This window comes from Equus przewalskii, chromosome 5, assembly GCF_037783145.1.
Source record: "Equus przewalskii isolate Varuska chromosome 5, EquPr2, whole genome shotgun sequence".
Lineage (NCBI taxonomy): Eukaryota > Metazoa > Chordata > Mammalia > Perissodactyla > Equidae > Equus > Equus przewalskii.
In genome coordinates, this window is record NC_091835.1 from 6158767 (window position 1) to 6173719 (window position 14953).

The 14953-nt window shown below is 48.7% G+C and overlaps 1 long non-coding RNA gene across 1 annotated transcript; it reads left to right on the forward strand.

The window, feature by feature from the left end:
* Positions 1-4505: 4505 nt before the first annotated feature.
* Positions 4506-12355, forward strand: LOC139083215 (uncharacterized). The gene is made up of 3 exons (XR_011539750.1): positions 4506-4638; positions 8069-8196; positions 12128-12355. It is a non-coding gene; the product is annotated as an uncharacterized lncRNA (long non-coding RNA).
* Positions 12356-14953: the final 2598 nt, after the last annotated feature.

Genomic DNA, 14953 nt, shown 5'->3' on the forward strand with positions numbered 1-14953 from the left:
CTCCTGACACCAGAGCCCAGGACACGTGCAGTTTGGGGGAAATCTCTGGAAATGCTTTGGTTTCAGATCATCCACTGGCCTTTAAGAGGGGCGCGGGAGGAAGGGGTGGGTAGCAGGAAGGAGATTGTGACTCAGGCTGCAGGAAGGGGCCTCGATAGCATGGTGCTCTAGATGGCGCTTGAGGCTGGCCTGGCCCTCTGGTGCCCCTGCACCCACCTGACTCATGGAGCCAGGGTGACATGGGGTAGCCAGGGCATGTGTTCTTGCACAGGGCATCACTTTGACCCGCCAGTCCTCAGAGGTCAAGGGTCAGGCCCTAGGGGTGAGTGGCTAGATTTTGTGCCCTGGGTTTTCTTGTTCATTCTCTCTGATGCCCACACCATGTTATGCATGACAAGTCTTTAATAAATGCTGTCGAATTAATGGAAGAAAGGATAAATGAATACATATGTGTGGAGTGCCCAGCATGGAAGCCACCACTATGAGAAGAAAGCTTTGTTGGAGTCCACCTTAGGGCGGAGATTCTCAGCAGCATTGAAGGAGAAGCCTCGGTCTAAAAGACCCCTTATTGCTTTAGGGACTTACAGGATTCCTCTGACAGGACTGGGGCAGACAGAATGCAGAAGCATGGCGACTCAAGTAGAGAGGCCAAGGAATGGTCACAGGGTGTCACAGTCAGAAGGGACGGTAAGAACAACTGGTCCACCCCCTCCTTGGCTGAGGAGGCTGAGGACCACCAGAGTGGAGGCCTTGGGTCACCCCGCTAGTCAGCAGCACGGGGGGCCTGGACTCCAGTCTCCTGGCTCCCACCCCCTATTCTTTCAATGTCTCCAGGCCTCTTGAAACCCCCTCCACAGCCTGCTCGCCCAGGTCATTCAAAGCAGCCCACCCTGTGTCCAGATGACCTTGGTCCCCTGCTGTGTTTATTCTGCCCTTTGGGTTGACATTTGTGTTTTGTCTACAGAGCAGAATTGTCCTTTTCTCCTTCTACAGTTCGTGTGGGGAGAAGACCTTTGATCAGCAGCCCCTTCCTTCTCCTGCGGTGGCCTGAACTCGGAGGGTATAACTGGGATGGAGCCAGGCCACCGCCTTACGTGTGTGCACACATGGGAGCAGCCTGGGCCTCCTCGCTGTGGAATGGCCGGGGTGTCTGCTGTGATGGGGCACACATCTCCTTCTTGGTTGAGCAGTAAACAAGGACTGTTCGGTTGGGCCTGTTTCCTTGGAGCATATCTTCGTGAATATTTGCTGGTGCAGGGAAGTGATGAAGTACCCATAGTCCGCACTATGAAATCAGAAAGTCTCTGAAGGAAGAAATTGGCACTCTGCGGCCATAGTCCTAAGAGAGAAGACAGGAACCATTTTCCTATGCCTCCTGTGTGCTGGTCAGATTAAACGGCACAGAGGGGTGAGCTGCTGAACGCTTGGTTGTAATTTTGCAAGACTGATGGCAATCACTTATCCTACACCAGCCATGCCAGGTACTGTTATAAGCACCTTACGTACTTTAGATTTCCCATTTAGGAAAATGAGGCACAGGGAGACCAAATCACTTTTCCATGTTCACACAAGTCGTGAGCGGTGAGAGCCAGATTTAGATTTCAGTGGTCTGGCTTCTAAATCTGTGCTCCTAGCCACTGTGCACGGTCTCCTTGGGAAGACAGCGCAGGGAGGCCCGGGGGACATCTCCCCAAGTTCTGGCAAAGGAGAAATGGACCGCCGGAGTTTTATGGTCAGCCTCCTCAGAAGCACGTCCACATACTCAAACCGTGTTATCGGAGAACAGAATGAATGCTCAGCATTTCGAAGGCTCTCAGAACTGAACAGAAGCTCAGGCTGCAGGGCCTGCAGGGGTGGGTGCCTGCATCTGCCCTGGCCCAGGGCCTTGAGAGAGGAGAACGCCTATGTGTGTGGCTGGACTGGAGCTGAGAGCTGGGCAAGTGTTGCAAGGCTCCAGGTGAGGAAAGTGGCTTTAGGAAACGTTTACACAGCCTGTCTGTGTGTGCTTTGTCTCATAGAGACACGAACACAGAGAGATGTCTCCACAATTAAAAGCAATGGCAAACATGTGATGATAAAAGAAAACGCTAGTCTTCTTTATTGCCAGGGGTCAGTAGGGAGTGGTGAGGACTGTGGCCAGCTGTAGCACACGCACGCTCTATAAGGGACAGCTGCTGCTCAGTGATAGCCATGTGGGAATATGGATTAAGTGTTATATTTTTTTTGAGAGCAACTATAAATCTAGACTTTTAAGTGAAATATCTGGACTTCTTCAGGTGGGCTCATAAGTTTGAAACTTTAAGTTCACTTGTTGCCCCTGAGCTGTGGCTTGAAGACCCCACTGGGGAAGGTGGTATCCTGTGGTTTTGGCTCAGGTCAACTTCATTGCAAACCATCCACTCTAGCTAGGAGAGGCCCCATGCTCCACATGGCCCTGCGTGGCACACAGGGACAGTGGCAGGTGGCGGTGGAGCCAGGCAGATCTCTTGTCAGGACAGTAAGACCCAGGGACAGGGAGGACCCCTAAAGGCTGACAGTGAACTTCCTGCCTATTAGCTTATGGGTGGCTTTAATCTAAATTGGAGGAATCAAAAGGATGTGACCCTTCTTGGTGTCCTGGGTGAAGGAGAGCAAGCAATTCATACCACTTATAACAGTTTCTTTTCATCCCCTCACAACAGCCCTGGGAGCTAAGAAGCAACCACATGTTGTTAACAGATTCAGATGGGCTAGCGGACCCAAAGGGACACAGCAAATGGGATAGTAAACACATGCCCAAGTGCCTGGAATCAGGCGGATTGGGGTCCTCGGCCCAGCACTCAGCAGCCACGTGGTTTGGAGCAGCTTATAGCCCATGGGGCTCTATTTCCTCGTCTCTGTAAAGTAAGCGGGAAACGATACCTATTAGCCCTGTTGTAGGATGGAATTTTTTAATATACGTGTCAGCTGTCACTACTGTTACCAAGTCCGAGTTGTCAGACATCCAAGCCCACGTAGCCCTTATTCGAGAGGTGCGACACACTGGCATTTGAAGTTTTAGGGTGGAAACGAGAACCTAAAATATCTCATTAGTACTGCATACATTGATTACGTGATGGAATGTTAATACCTTGGATAGAGTGGGTTAAGTAAAATATCACTAAAATTAATTTCACCTGTTTCCTCCTCATTTTTTAGTGTGGCTGCTAGAAAGTTTAAAATTACACGTGTCTCGCATTAACTGCCTTTTGGACAGCGTTGGTCTGGAACCTGGAATAACGTCCGACACAGAGTCGCCCCTCAAGAAATGTATGTTGAATGAATGAGCGATTTCCATAGGTTTCTCAGGCCTTCCCTCTTGAGCCACATGCCCTCTCTGGCTCCCCCGTCCCTGCAATGAATCACCTCTGCACACTCCCAGCTGTCATCCACCGTTAGACAGCCCTCCCTCTCCCACAGCCCAAGTCACAGAGGGCGGAGGCCCCAAGAGATGACACACACCCAGTAACTGACAGAGCAGAGAGTGGAGCCAGAATGTCCGTGCCAGGACCTAGGCACGTCCACACTACCTGTTCTACCAGGGCATCCCTGGAGTTTTATAGACGTGTCCTCATAGAGACAGGTGGAAATTCTCAAGGTGAGGCAGAGCAAGTGGTCACATGGCTACTAGTGCAAAATGAGCTCTCGGGAAACCATGCCATCCCTCCTCTGAGACCTTGACCCCCAAATTAAGGTGAAGCCTAGGTCCAAGCACCCTGCGAAGCATTGAGGTTGCAGCCCTTGAAGACAGAAATCAACAGTACTCTCATTTGGGGCCTTCTGTCATGTCTTTAAGTAAAAGGGCCTTGGGGTGTCCTTGTAATAGTGATAATAGTATTGAAAAAAGCCAAAAGAGTTGGCAATAGCTGGCTGGAGGTCTCCAAAATCATTAATATTATTGATCCGGAGAGGCTGTCAAGTGGCACTTGCTGGATTATTTCTTTCTCTCAGTTCCACTAACAAACACACACACACACCCCACCACCACCACAGTGCAGAGTCAGGGTCCAGGGAATCATGTGCTAGTCAGTACAAGATTTTGGAACAATACACTTAGAGTCAATTAAATCCAAATGTGAGGCAGTTATATACTGGCATAAATACATGCAGGGAGGAGGGCCAAGAAAGGCAGGTGGCAGAGCCAGATAAGAAGGACCAGGGTGTGCAAGAATGGTGAGAGTATATGACAAATGGAAGACAGGATTCTTTTCCCTAGAGTTGATCACTTTCTGGAAATGGCCGTAAGTCTCTCTGGCCTGTTTCTTCTTAGGATCTCAGAGCACTTTACAGGTCACATTCCTTCTCCCCAAACCGTGATAAGGCAATTGGGTGAGCAGAAGCTGGTCTTTCCATTGAGCGGGTGGGAACGAGAACTCACAGCACAGCTAGAGCAGATCTAGAAGCCAGGCTTTGCAAGTCACAGACACCAACGTTGCTCAATTGCATTATGACAACAGGTCATTCCCCAGATGCTTAGAGGCCCAAAAGGGGGAACAAGCCTTTGTCCTCACTCTGGAGAATCTGAGAGTTTCATGAAGAAGAGAACAGAAACACCTCATGTTCAAGGGAACTCGGACCGAGACAAGTCAACAACTAGCCACAACCGGATAGGGCATAGACGTAAGTAACAGAGACAGCTGGAAACAATGGTACTAGCAGAAAGTAGAACTGAATTTTAAAGGTGGAAGGGGGTGTCATTTGACTGGAAAGGAAGGATGGGGCCTTTGATTCAGCGATGGAGGCCTTGAGCCCTCGAGGCATGGAGTGAGCAGGTGGGTAAGCTGATTGTCCTTGCTGGTGACCAAATGGAGCAGGTGCGGAATGTTCTTGAAGTTGCTTTTTAGACTTAGTCCTTACGCAAGATGAGAACAGAGAGCCTGGAGAGAAGGAACTAGTTTGGACCAGAAATCATCCTTTTGGTCACGGCTGTTATTGGTGGTCTTGCCATCTTGCTTAATCAGCAGTATTTGTCAATAAAACTGAGTTGACTGTGTGTTCTCAGGGCTCCCACCCGCCACGATGTTTTCCCAGAGCTGGGAGGGCTGAGCTGTGGGAACCAGGTTTGGCCGGCTCCCTGAAAACATCCACCTGCTGGGAGCTCCACTTGTCTCCCTGCCATCATGGTGAACATGACACAGAGCACAAAAGTGGGGCAAGTGGAAAAGTGAATTGAAATAAAGAAAATGAAGCAACCTGTGAAAAACCAGCAAACAAGACTACATCAGCAGTGAAAGTCAATGAGGCAGACACCATCTGGCCCTGAAAGTGAATGGAGCAGAAAAGGACGGGCTTGCCTCCTGGGGATTTGTGCTTCAACTGGGCACAGAGTCACATCCGTGCCTGCCTGAGACTAGCCTGGGGTCGGGGCCGGGGGGAGCGGGGGCGAGTGTTAATATGTTTCTGCAGAGCAGGACATTAGAGAGAGAATTTTTTCCCTTCCTAACATATCAGGGCATATTTTCACCTAATGGAAACTTCAGCAGCAAGAGTTATAGTAGCTGCTTCATTTCCATCTTCACACAGGGCAGAATTCAGGGATTTGAATACAATAGAGTTGTCCATGAGAGAGGTACAGCCGGTTTTCTGATCTTGCATTGACTCATTTGTTCCTGCATTCATCCATCCTTCCATTCATTCATCCCTCTCTTCGTCTCTTTTTCCATCACCACTGGTTTAGTCCATTGCTAGGGCCCCCTCTCTGGCCAGCCTGCCTCCCTCTGAGCCCTCCTTCACATGGCCACCAGAGCCTCTTTCCAAGCCCAGATCTGCTCTAATCGCCTCCTGATCTTCAATAACTCCCCACTACTCACCACAATAACCCCCATGATGGAGCCATTCCAACCTGCAGACCCCGTCTCTTGCTGCATCCTCCCTCCCCACCCCCCAGCCTACACTCCATCCATGCTGAACTCTTACAGGCCACTCAGGAGCCACACGGCTTCATGCTTTGGTGTCTTTGCTTATGTAGGTCCCTCACCCTGGAACGTCTTCCTTTTTGTCTTTTCCCGCATTCCGCCACCTAGGTGCCTACTGACACCTCCTTCAGTGTAAAGACCAAGTGTGGCAGCCATGAAAATATGCTGTTCATGTCTCCTGCAGTGGGGAGCATAATTGACGATGCTCCAGCTGCTGCCTGCTGGCTCTGCCATCATGTTCATGCCGAGGCCGTGATTCCTGGGGGCTGTTGCCAGCCAGCAACTGCGCACAGCAGGGCACTGAGGCAGCCCCATCCAACGAGATGTGAGGTTCCTCTGGTGTGCACCTTTGGCTCAAGGACTCCCCATGGGTCTGGCCAAACCTTTCTTGAAACTGCCCTGAAGTCCAAGACCCTTCCTACCCTACCCTCCTTTTTCCACAGCTTTGAGGCCTACGTTGTGGTCTGGAGCGCTTCCTGCTTTCTGCTCCCTCCACCAGTGAGTCTCTTGCTTGCCTAACCCTCTCTTTCATCTGCTTTTCCATGGACCTGAACTAATGTACCAGGTTAGCAACACCTCTTTCTTGAAGACTTTCCTAGCCTCCCTCCGGAGGAATTGACCCCTCTCTCCCTCACACCCTCCCCCAGCCGTGTGTGCGCTTTTCCTGATTGCACCAATAACTCTTCGCTGCAATTATCTGTTTATATGGCTGTCTCCATCTCCCAGGCTGAGACTCCCTGAGGCCAATGAGTTCACTGCTTTTTTTGTCTTGTTAACATCACTGCCTAGTGCAATGCCCGTTGGATTCAGAGGCACCATACATGTTTATGAAATGGATGAATGATTGATCTCTTCATTCATTCGTCAGTTCCCATTGTCCTAGACCGTGTGTTAGGTACTGAGGATAGAGAGATTTCATGCACCAGAGCCCCTGCCTGTAAGGTCCTCTCAGGCTGTTTGGTGGGGTTCACACGCAGATAACTATTTTATAAATGAAATGGAATAACTGCTATCAAAATGGTACAAGCAAAATGAAGCAAGAACCAGAGGAAGTCATCATTGATTCTCCCTAGGTGGAGGAGGAAGGAGGAAGAGTCAGGCAAGGCTTCCCAGAGAAAGCAGCATTTGGACGGGGCCATGTGGGCTCTGTAGGAATCATGCAGAGACTCTGAGAGGAAGGATCTTCCAGGCCAGAGAGACTGCGTAAACAAGGGCACAGGTGACAGTGACGTGGCGAGGGCTGTTGTTATTTTATTATGAAAAATTTCAAACACTCACAAGAAAGAAAATGCCTCATTGTTTTACGTTTCCTGTTGTTGTTGCTCCGGAAGAAGGCTTTGTCAATTTGATGTTTGTCTGTTTACTCTGCCTGATTCCCTAGGGTTTCCATCTGCCTGGGAGCCCAGAAAGCATTTGTTTTCAGTTTCTCCACATTGTCAATCTCCTTGACTGACTTTCCCAAGTCACATCTGGCAGGCTCCAAGGCCAGGATGGCGCCTTCGAGGCTTCAGGCATTTGGCTGGACAGGCGGGATTCAGTGACTGTCCCCAGCTGACTCGTCCCTGGGCAGAGGACTGACAGCGTCCTGTTATCAGAGCTCAGTGGCTCTGAGGGCTGGAGCCTGGCATGGGCATGGGGAGGGGGCGCTGGCATCATACATTCCGTCCACCATCGTCTGCTGTTGGCAGGCACCATCTGGCTCTGCTTGAAAATCCTAGCCTAGGGAGCATTTGGAAGGTGGGAGAAGAGCAGTGGGAGAGGGAAGGGAGAAGAACCAACTGTCTGCAGCCTGGATGATGCTGGCTCTGTGCTGGCCAGCTTTGCCTGCGGTTCTTTCAGCAGAGCTGGGCCAGCAGGAGGCCATTCTCAAAGAGCTTGGCTATGGATGCGCTCAGTGCCTGTCAACCAGGCAGGCGCTCCTCTCAGGTGTGTGCTGGCAGCAAAACCCAAGATCTCTGCTCTCCAGAGGCTGCTCTAGAAAACCTCTGGTCTGGAGGCCCATGGCCAGAGTGAAGATGGGGAGGCCACTCCTATAGTCTGACCTGAGACCCTCCTCCTTGCCCTTGCCCTCCTTTTGAGCAGTGAATAAAGTCTCAATTGCAGATTTCCTTGTTCTCAAACTTTCCTTATCACAGAATCACAGAACCACAGACAGTGGAGGCCCCCCCGACCTGGAGTCCTCTGCTCCATGCTCCTGTGGGGCAGCCCCTCCTCGAAGCAGAGTTCTCAGGAAAGATGAGCTAGGACTTCCTCCAAGTCCAAGGTATGTATTTTATGAAAGGATTTTAATTATTGCTTTCAATGGTTACTTGATATACCACTGTATTCATGCACCATCGTTTTTTAAATTACACAAATATCACATGAATTCATTCTTCTTATTAAAATGCAAACAGCATAAACAGAGAAAGTTCCTCTGCACACCCCAAACCTCACCCTGTCCCAGAAACAAGTGCCTTCTCAGTTGGGTGGTGTCCTTGCACATTCTCCTGAAACATGAACTGCGGGCGGGTTTTTGTTGTCATTCTCCATCTATGTGATCATAGATGATAATTTTCAGTTAACAATCTACCTGTCCCTGTTACTCCCTCCAGGTCTCTCTGAGCCAGGTGGTATCCCATGGCTTCAGTGTCTCACCCTTCATCACTCCTACGTTGACAGACATTTAGATTTTCTCCAATTTGTTTCATGATTACAATGGTACCACTCTGATGCTCATTTCCCAAGCTTTTGGAGAAGGCAGCATCTGCTGCTATCTCTCCAGGAGAGTCCCAAAGAAATGGAATCCCTGGGTTGAGGAATATGTGCATTTTAAATTCAATAAAATGCTTCTAAATGGCCCTCAAAACACAGCACACTGATTTATCCACCCACCCACTGGATGAGGGGGATGCCCAGGCTGGCCTCCCAGCATCCAGTCTCATCTCCTTTCCCTGGGTGCATTCCACAGCAGGAGCTGGCAAAGATAAATAACACTTTCACAGCCCCGCCTGCAGCTAAGGGTGGCTAGGTGACACATTTCTGGCCGAAAAATGATACACATGGAAGCGTCTAGGAGCGGAAACGCAGTTCTGGGAAAGCTTTTGCTTTCCTGATGTAAAGGAAGGATGTGATTGTGGCCGTCCCTTCTCCTTTGTTTCCTGAACTATGGTACCCACCAGTCAATGATGCGATTACAGCCATGGGTCACAAATCAACATGCTAAGGATGCTAGAGCAGAAAGACAGAAACAGCCTGGGTCGCTAGGGGCACCACTGAGCAGCTGGACCGATGCCAGCAGCCACCGACTCTGGACGACTCATTACAGGTGAAAAATACACCCTTTTGTTTAAGCTCCTGCTAGTTGAGTGTCTCTTGCTTGCAGCTGAATGAAAACCTAAATGAGACAGACTCCTGGTGCCAGGTACCCACTTGGTTTGAGTTAACCTTCTTGTTATACACTACGGTAATGGGACAACTTTCCTATTACTCTATCAAGCAATTAAATGATAATGGCAGTAATGTACTCACTGCCAACTTCCTATGCATTATCTCTGATAATAGTAAAGATCCTGAGAGGCAAACGGATTATTATTTTAAAGCTGAAGAAACCAGAGACCAGAAAAGTTAAGTGCCTTGCCTACGTTCACAAAGGATTCTGACCTAGTTCTGGCTGCTTCCATAGCTCCCCATTCTTAAAGTCAGGACCCCAGAGCGGCTTACTGAATCCAGTGAGTGGCGGTAGGTGGCACATGCGTAGGGCCAGGCCGTTTACATGGCCACTGCCAGAGAGAACAGGGAGCCTTTGGCTCTGGCCAGTGGGTCAAGGTCTTGGTCTGAGCTTTGCCTCTTCCCTTATGCTCTGAGTCCTGGTGTCCTGGCTTCTGTCCTGTGTCCTCATAACTGGATCCTGCCGGTTCCTAAGCCCTTAAACCAGAGTTCTGACTATAGGTCTGTCGGCTTTTCACTGTAGGTCCCTCCGCTGTCTCCCTGATGCAATCTTCAGAAATTTTTTAAAAGATACTGTTCAAAAGAACACTCTTTGATGTATGCCTGTACATTTTTATCTTCCTATTTAATCATTTGATGACCTAGAACAGGTTCATAAACATCACTAGGGGAGTATAATGGTTACAATTGCTGCCACCATGCAAACTTGGACCCTTGACCACTAGGAAAGGGGAGCAATCCATTCCAGTTTGGCCCCCAACCAACATGCCATGGATTTAACCCGAAGCTTTGTCATGGGATATTTGGAAATCTTTGTATTCATAATGGATTTTTTTTTGGTTGAAAGTGACATAAATGCAGCTCAGACTAACGTAAGGAAAATGGAATTTATTGGCAAATGTCCTGAGAAATCTAGTGGAGGAACTGGTTCAGTCATGGAATCAGGAGAGAGTCAGGATCATGCCTCTCCTGCTCTTTGATTGGCGTATCTCTGCTTGACCCTATTCTGAAGATAGATACTTTCCACAACACAGCAGGTGGGATCTTTCATTTTCCCAGACTTCCGGCTGCAGCCATAACAGAGGGAAACAGTGTTTCCTACCAGCTCTGATGGGAAAGTCTCTTGGAGGACCCAGATTGGCTTCAGTCACATGCCCATTTCTGAACCAGTCCCTGTGGGCAGAGAAGTAAGATACTTTGGTCGCCCGAGCCTGGTGACCATCCCACTCCTATGGCTGGAGTGATTTCAGCGGTTTGGCCCTACCAAAACCATGTGGAATGGGTTTCCCATGGGAAAGAGGGTTTCTGTGTGCTCGGTAGACAAAAGCAACTGGTGTCCACCAAAATGATTTGAGGAGTTGTGGGTGACATGCGATAAGCTTACTCCTCTATGGATGACATGAGATAACGCCTCAGCCTTGAGGCTTTTGAGGGAGGGACCAGGGCTTACGATAAAGTCACCATGATTCACTAGGCAGGTAGAGGTCTCAGGCTGCTCGTGGCAGGGCGGGGAGGCAGCTCCAGAATTTCTATATCTGTTCTTTGAAGAGATACAGCAGTCTGTGCTGGAAGGTACAGAGGGTCCTCCTCTCAACAAGTCGCCCATTGGAACAGCCACTACCTGGGACAGAAGAGGTGATATCCCAAATCCACCCTCTGACAAAGAGGCTCCTCCAACCAAGTGATATGACGGAGCTCAGGGGACCTGAGAGAGACAGACCTCTTCCTGCTCCTCAACGATTGAAATCACACCACTTGTAGAGTTATTCCTCTTGATTAGGAATTATCTCCTCTTGAAAATGCTAATTCCCAAGGAGAGGGAATATTATAAACTGACCTATTTACGGTTAGTAAGAATAAACTTGTCAGGCTCTTTCATGAGAAATATTTTTGATGAGAAATGCTGAGCCTCTGTCTAGTAACTGGACAGTGAGGTCCTTGAAGTGGTCATATCTGATTTATAGTTGAGATGCCCGCCTGGCAAGAACCTGCCCCATAGCATTCTCATTCCAGGTTTTCATATGAATCATCTTCAAGTTGCCTCCAAATTGCCAGTAAAACTATACTATACACACCTGTGAGTGGTACTATTTTGGGTGGGAGGGAGATTTAAGGAGGAATCATGTCCAACATTTACATACATAGAATCGAAATAAAGGGATTGCTGTAAGACAGAGAATGGAAACCTCGAGTTCAGAAGATTCTGGAAATTGGAGTAGGAAGCAACTGGAAATATTTTAGGGTCTGAAGGCATAATCCTTCCCATAGGATGAGGGATGAAGAGGTTTGAGCTGAGCTCAGCTGACTTTGAGGGGCAGGTGACACAGATGGCATCTAGGTTACATCCAGCTAGTGTAAGGCTCATTCATTTTCCTGCAGTGCCTCAAATCAGGGTCGACCTCTGAAATGCATCTCCACTCTTCTGAGAGGCGGTATCACGCAGTGGCCAACAGCTCGACATATGGCAGCACACTGCTGCAGTGTACATTCTCGTGCTGCCGAGTGTGGCTCCGCGACCTTGGGCAACTGCTTACCTCTCCATGCGTTAGTTTCCTCACCTGAAAAATGGGAATAATAGCAGTTCGCAACTTTGTGGGGTTGTTTTGGGGAATTAAATGAGTTAACATACATAAAAAGTTTGAGATGAGGTTTGGCATGTGGAAAGTACTACATGTTTAGCTATTTTTATTATTGCCCCAAAGTGGTTGGGGAAAGGACAGCCTCATTAGGGGCAGAGACTGAGCATCCACTTTCTTATTTAACAGACACAGAGCAGATTACCTCTCGCCGTCGGCGAGGGCCTCTCTGGAACACAGACGCCCTGGGAGCAGCCTGGGCCGTGCTACCCACTGTCCCGCTTACGGCACCTCTCCTGCCAGCGGGGCCTTAGATGGACAGCAGAGCACCAGACTCCAGCCAGCACCAGAAGTACTGAGGCTGCTCTGTTTACAGCACTTTTCCCTCTCAAAAATTAAAGCGGTATGGGCACAGGGTGAGCCTGCTTCTCTGTTCTTCCCCAAACCCCTCTGACCAGGGCTCCTCGTCTTCCTTAAACATCTACTGAGCCCTTGGGTCGGAACTGAGTGTGATGGTGGGGGCGTTTTGGTACATGGTATAGGTCACTCACTTAAAGAGGAGGGACTCACCCCTGTGGTCAGTGGCCAGGGGCCAGGAGGACACCGGAGGCTGCAGCTCTCCTTGGGTTGGGGCTTAGGCAGGAAGAAAGCCTTCGCCCAGTGGATTCTTGTTCCCATAATGGGCTTAGTGAGGAGTAGATAGGATATGCCGGAGGGAGAAAGAGGCAGGATGAGGAAGGACCTATGGTCCCCTATGGTGGGACAAGTAGGTGCTTAGCTAACCAGTTGGCTGCCAACCCAATGCGGCCCAGACCCTGGACTCAGATGTAGGGTGAGGCCAGTCCTAGATCCTTACCACTTAGAGTCATCTTGGAGTGTCACCCAATTGTCCAGGGCACCCAAGGACTTCCCAGTTCCCAATGCCATTCTGCCATAAAGATGGGTGGAGATGGGTGGGGAGGAGGTTTAGGATCCTTGCCTCATTGCTATAGGGTCAGACCCTTAAGGTGAAAATCATTCTTGATTGCTTATTACTAATGAACAAACAGGATAATTTGAGAAAAGGTGAGGAGGAATAATGCAAAAAGTGTTCCCCCATCTCCCCCCCACCTCCACAATATAATCAATTCTGCTTGCAAAGCACATTAGAGATTAGTTACTGTTGTATCCAAACCCACCTCTGCTGTATGTTCTGGGTCTCACCGGCCAAACAACGAGGAAGCAGTAAATTGTCTCCTAAGAGTCTAAACAAGTCTGTGATTTGGGTGGTTCTGTGCTCTAAGACAGTGACAGATTTGGTTCTCCTGATAGACAGGGATGAGGCCTTATAATTTTGGGGTCCTCCTAAATTTTGTGGGCTGTGACTAGAGCGCCTGACCCACCACTCTGCACCCTTCACTTAGAAGTGGGGCCAAAATTCAAGTCCCCAAATAGGATAATTTTTTACTTTTTTTTCTAGAAGGAGAGCCCTCTGTGATCACTTATGGATCCTGGCCCTTTGTCCTTAAAAATGTGGTTGAATTATGTCCATTGTCCTTTCAGAATTCTCCCATGTGCAGGTAGAGCCAACTTTCTATTATGCAGGCTTCATTCGGCCAGGTTATTATCTGGACAATGTCACAAATTGACTGTTAGGTATGCTCAGGGTGTTTTTGTAGGGGACAGAAATAGTTTAGTCCCAATTTCCCCAACCTTCAAAATCTTTCTGTAGGCCTCTATCATCATGACATACGTCCCTGCATTGGACTGACCTAGATTTCCCTTAACTTGGTGCCAGTTGTCCTGCAGGAGTGGAGTGGAGCAGTTAGGATCAAAGCCGAATTGCTGAGATGGGATCCTGGCTGGTGGTTATGGGCTAGTATTTAACCTCTTTGCCTCAGTGTCCACGTCTGTAAAATGAAGATAATAATGGTAGCTACTTCATCAGTTGTTGGAATACTAAGTGTGTTGATAAAGTAATTTGGTGCCTGGCAGGTAGGAAGAGCTTTAGATGTTAGTTAGCATCTTGTCCCATGCTTGGGCCATACTTGAGGATAATGAGCAGGTATGGACTACTTCTCATCGCTCTGCATTAGGTAACTGCGCAGGAAATCTGGACATTTGCCGCGTGGTATGAAGGATGGTTTGCACATTTGGAAGAGGATAGTGGCCTTGTGTCGTCAGCATGTGCTTCTGCCTCACTCCCCAGAGATGCATATAAAATATAGACACCCAGTTCATTCCATTTTGTACCCATAAGCGCCATCCCCCAAGGCACAGGGAATTTACCATCCTGTTGGGTGGAGAAGTCAAAAGTTGACCTTTCTTTTCTACTCTATGACTGACTTTGAGAGCTGGAGGGTAAATGGTAAAAAAAAAAGGAGGCATATCTTCTGCGAGTTAAAGGTACTCCCAGACTCGTCCAGGAGTATCTTCTTCGTTCAGAAATATTTATTTGAGCCCCTATGGCGTGCCAGGCACTACTGTAGGTCCTAGATATATGGCAGTAAACAAGACAGGTCCTTGCTTGAGGTCCTTGCTGTCTTGGAGCTTCCTTCACGAAGATCCCACAAACCCTAGCGTTCTAGTGGAATTATTCACTAATCACCCATTCTTCAGCACAGCCGATTCTGAATGATGACCCTGAATGACCACAGATTCTGAAGTGCCCTGTGATTCACCAAAGAAAGACGACATGATGGCCACTATAGTTTTGGTGCTATGCATATTTAGTTGCATTCTAATACTTTTTTTGAAAATGGTCTATGTAACACATCTATATGTTCCATACATATTTAATTTAACTGAATGGCCCATTCATAGACCATATGGAAAAATAGACACCTTCACATCACATGAGATACACATACAGTTTTGTTGGTTTTCTTGTCTGTGTGCTTTCCTTGTATATGTCCTCTGGCCTCACTGATTATGATGTCTTTTCTGACCCTGTGGATTGTGAGTTCCATTGGGAAGGAACCTTCCCCAGCTTGTGCACATCCCACTGATGACACTGCCTGGCTGACTGCTGGGGGC